The sequence below is a fragment of the Oncorhynchus nerka genome, linkage group LG10 (genome assembly GCF_034236695.1).
Source record: "Oncorhynchus nerka isolate Pitt River linkage group LG10, Oner_Uvic_2.0, whole genome shotgun sequence".
In the NCBI taxonomy this organism is placed as follows: domain Eukaryota; kingdom Metazoa; phylum Chordata; class Actinopteri; order Salmoniformes; family Salmonidae; genus Oncorhynchus; species Oncorhynchus nerka.
The window spans coordinates 40,776,155-40,780,375 of NC_088405.1; the positions used below are offsets into that span (position 1 = coordinate 40,776,155).

The 4,221-nt window shown below is 50.2% G+C and overlaps 3 non-coding genes and 1 pseudogene across 3 annotated transcripts; all 4 read left to right on the forward strand.

Moving 5' to 3' along the window:
* The first annotated feature begins 2,242 nt into the window (after window positions 1-2,242).
* On the forward strand, window positions 2,243-2,413 carry LOC135573844 (U2 spliceosomal RNA; annotated as a pseudogene).
* A 464-nt stretch (window positions 2,414-2,877) lies between these two features.
* LOC135573854 (U5 spliceosomal RNA) lies at window positions 2,878-2,994 on the forward strand. The gene has a single exon (XR_010464981.1). It is a non-coding gene; the product is annotated as a U5 spliceosomal RNA (small nuclear RNA).
* A 224-nt stretch (window positions 2,995-3,218) lies between these two features.
* LOC135573832 (U2 spliceosomal RNA) lies at window positions 3,219-3,409 on the forward strand. Its single transcript, XR_010464963.1, has one exon. It is a non-coding gene; the product is annotated as a U2 spliceosomal RNA (small nuclear RNA).
* Window positions 3,410-3,863: 454 nt separating this feature from the next.
* Window positions 3,864-3,980, forward strand: LOC135573855 (U5 spliceosomal RNA). Its single transcript, XR_010464982.1, has one exon. It is a non-coding gene; the product is annotated as a U5 spliceosomal RNA (small nuclear RNA).
* The last annotated feature ends 241 nt before the right edge of the window (window positions 3,981-4,221 follow it).

Consider the following 4,221-nt stretch of genomic DNA (forward strand, 5'->3'; position numbering starts at 1 on the left):
GGGGCCCGGCGGTTGCAGGGTTCCATTTGTGGGTTATCGCTTCTCGGCCTTTTGGCTAAGATCAAGCTTGGCACCGAGGTGTCACACAGCTCGCTTAGCCAAAAGGTCGAACCAGGAGGGCGGTAGAGGGTTTGGTTGTCGGCCGGTTTTGGGTTTCCTTCGCTGGGATTTTTTCTCCAGAAGGAAAACGTGAGTGGGGAAGAGAGCTCCGATCTCTTGGCAGAGATGGAGCAAAATGCTGAGAAAAAGCCAATTCCTGTAATTGGGCTTGCGAATGCAGTGCGGTTTGAGTGGAAGGATAAAGGGACGGAACCCTTTGGGCGGGACACTTTCGGCAGGACCATCCTCATCGGGATTCTCAAGCTGACAGTGAAAGATGTTTTCTGCCTGCAGGGCAGTTCTTTGGAAGGCACCTTTGATGTGGCATTTTACACAGAAAAGAAGCATGACGAGGTCCTACGAATGGCAAGAGAGGTGGGAGCTGCAAGGCCGATGTGCAACTATGAGGTGAAAAGCCTGGCAAGGAGTAACTATAGGATTGTCACGGTCAACATGTACAATCCTTATGTTAAAGATGAGGATGTGAGGGCTTTTCTGGGGATTTTCATGAATAATGTCTCCTCAGCAAGGCTCATCAAAGACTCATTGGGCTTTTGGACTGGAAGGAGGGCTTTTCAGGCCCTCCTTAGGGAGGATCCGAAGGGGTTGGGAGGATACCTCCATCCTCCAGCAATGTTCTCCCTGGGGGCTGACAGGGGGACGTTACATTATGCCCGTCAGCCTCCTTTCTGCAGGAGGTGTATGGCCTATGGCCATATCCTGGCCTCGTGTGAAAACAGGAGATGCAGGTTCTGTGGATCGGAAGAGCACGAGGCCAGGAACTGCGCTGAGCCGAAGAAATGCCACGGGTGTGGCTCGGCGGCGCACCTGTGGCGGGATTGCCCGGCCAGGCGTAGGTCATACGCATCTGCAGCCGGGGGGGGAGCGAGAGCGGAGGATGGAGGAAGACGAGGAAGAGAGGAGCCGGAAGAAGGAGAGGGAAGGACTGAGCAGACGGAGTCAGAGGGAGGAGGAGAAAGAGAAGAGAGGAGAGCTGGAACAGAAAGAGAGAAGGACGGGACGGAAGGAGAGGAGGCCGGGAAGGAAGGAGAGGTAGCCGGGATGGAAGGAGAAGGAGTCGGAATAGAGGTTGGGAAGGAGGCTGAAGGAGAAAAGGGAAAGAAAAAGAAGAAAAAGAAAACTGCGACGAGGATGGAGGAGAGTGAGGAGACGGTGAGAGTGGAGAGACCAGAGAAGACAACAGGGGAGAGGAAGGAGACGGAGGTGGTTGTGGAGAAGGAACCAGAAGGAGAGGTGGCTGGAGCGGGAGGAGAGGTGGCCGGAAAAGAAGGAGAGGGGGCTGGTACGGAAGGAGGGGCGGAAGGGCGAAGGCACGTGAAGAATCTGAGGGATAGTGATGTGGTGAGGGCAAGGGTGGAGGATTTGAGAGCGATGGTGAGGGAGATGGTAGAGAAGGAAAAGGAAAAGGAAAAGGAGAAGGCAAGCGAAGAGGGTGACGACGGTCCGGAGTTATTTGCATTTCCGGATCCCCGAGCAAAAGGGTAAAGAAGGTGGTGAGGAGGAGGATTGGAAAGAAGGGGGGGCAGAACGGGGGATGGGGAGGTGGCGGGGCCCTCGTGGGCTCCGACTCCATCTTCTTTTAAACCCCTAGGCGAGCTTGATCTCCCAGAGATGGCGAGAAACTGGATTATGGAGGGAGTCTGACTTTTTATTTGGGGATACAATGTCCCCGGTTCGGAGTCCGGAGGAGGGGGGATGGACTTGAGTGGGGGCAGATGTCGGGTGGTGTTGCTGTGTTCAGAGGAAGTGGGATGGTGGGAGATGGGGATAAAGAAGGGTCACAGTTAGATGGGATAGAGAAGGTGAGCACTGGGTGAGATATTGGTGTTTTACATAGGGGTTGGGGATTTTGTAGGTTAATGGTAATTTGTTTTTGGATGGATAGTTTAGTTTTTTTGGAATGACCATGTGTATGTTATTGATAGTGGAGAGTTAAGTTACGGAGGATTTGGATTGTGTTTTTGGATTTTGTCATAGTTTATTAGTTTTGGATGTTTTTTTGTATGTTGTTGTGATTGTATAGTTTAAGTTGAATTAATTTTGGATTAATATTGTTTGGTTTTTGATGGTAAAATAAATATATTTTATAAGAAAAAAATAAAAAAAAAAAAAAAAGGAAAAAAAAAAAAAAAAAAAAAAATCTGTTCTTATCAGTTTAATATCTGATACGTCCCCCATCGGGGGACTACATATTAAATGGATTTTTCGAACAGGGAGTCGGAAATGGGGCTTGCTCCGTCCGCTCCACGCATCGACCCGGTATTGCAGTACCTCCGGGAACGGTGCAACACTTTTGTCCCGTTGTCAAGGAAAACTACTTACTCATTCACAAAGCAATGTAAACAGCTAGCTAGCTAGCTAGCTAGCAGAGACACACACGCACGACACACTCGTTAGCTAGCTAGCTAGCATAAGAAGAGAAGGAAAGAAACATTGTAACTGAAAGAAAGGCGAAGCGCTCTTCAATGGGGTCCCCGTTTCCCGCCATTTTCGTTAAAAAAAAAAAAAAAAAAAAAAAAAAAAAATTGGGCCAGGATTGTGTGTGTGTGTGCGTGCGTGCGTGCGTGCGTGCGTGCGTCTCTCTCTCTCTCTCTCTCTCTCTCTCTCTCTCTCGTCTCTCTCTCGCTGTGTCTCTGACCTTCTCTTTATCCACAGCCCTCGAAAACTTGGAAGAGTGGGTTCCGGGCGGGAGCACCCGCGGGCACCCGGCCTAGAGTGCACAGAGTGCGTCTCGGGCCCCGACCTCTGACTTGCATACGACTCTGGTTTCTCTTCATTACGCACAAGCCTTTCGCCTTTTACTAAAGACTTCCGTGGAGAGGAATACTTACGAGTTCAACATATTTTTGGAGGTGCTTTGCTTCTTGCAGAGCCCGCTATCTTGTTTCAAGAGAAATTGACAGAAGTGGGCCAGGATAGTGACGTAAAGACACATTAGCGACTTTTTCCAAAAAACACCTGCCTGTCTGTCTGTCTGTCGCTGGGGAAAAAGGTAGGTAGGTAGGTAGGTAGGTAGGGAGGAGCCGGCTTTTGCCAACCCGCTAAGTTCTGTCGAGGCCCCCGGGGGCCCGGCGGTTGCAGGGTTCCATTTGTGGGTTATCGCTTCTCGGCCTTTTGGCTCAGATCAAGTGTAGTATCTGTTCTTATCAGTTTAATATCTGATACGTCCCCCATCGGGGGACTACATATTAAATGGATTTTTCGAACAGGGAGTCGGAAATGGGGCTTGCTCCGTCCGCTCCACGCATCGACCCGGTATTGCAGTACCTCCGGGAACGGTGCAACACTTTTGTCCCGTTGTCAAGGAAAACTACTTACTCATTCACAAAGCAATGTAAACAGCTAGCTAGCTAGCTAGCATAAGAACACACAGGAAAGAAACATTGTAACTAGCATAAGAAGAGAAGGAAAGAAACATTGTAACTGAAAGAAAGGCGAAGCGCTCTTCAATGGGGTCCCCGTTTCCCGCCATTTTCGTTAAAAAAAAAAAAAAAAAAAAAAAAAAAAATTGGGCCAGGATTGTGTGTGTGTGTGTGCGTGCGTGCGTGCGTGCGTGCGTGCGTGTCTCTCTCTCTCTCTCTCTCTCTCTCTCTCTCTCTCTCTCTCTCTCGCTGTGTCTCTGACCTTCTCTTTATCCACAGCCCTCGAAAACTTGGAAGAGTGGGTTCCGGGCGGGAGCACCCGCGGGCACCCGGCCTAGAGTGCACAGAGTGCGTCTCGGGCCCCGACCTCTGACTTGCATACGACTCTGGTTTCTCTTCATTACGCACAAGCCTTTCGCCTTTTACTAAAGACTTCCGTGGAGAGGAATACTTACGAGTTCAACATATTTTTGGAGGTGCTTTGCTTCTTGCAGAGCCCGCTATCTTGTTTCAAGAGAAATTGACAGAAGTGGGCCAGGATAGTGACGTAAAGACACATTAGCGACTTTTTCCAAAAAACACCTGCCTGTCTGTCTGTCGCTGGGGAAAAAGGTAGGTAGGTAGGTAGGTAGGTAGGGAGGAGCCGGCTTTTGCCAACCCGCTAAGTTCTGTCGAGGCCCCCGGGGGCCCGGCGGTTGCAGGGTTCCATTTGTGGGTTATCGCTTCTCGGCCTTTTGGC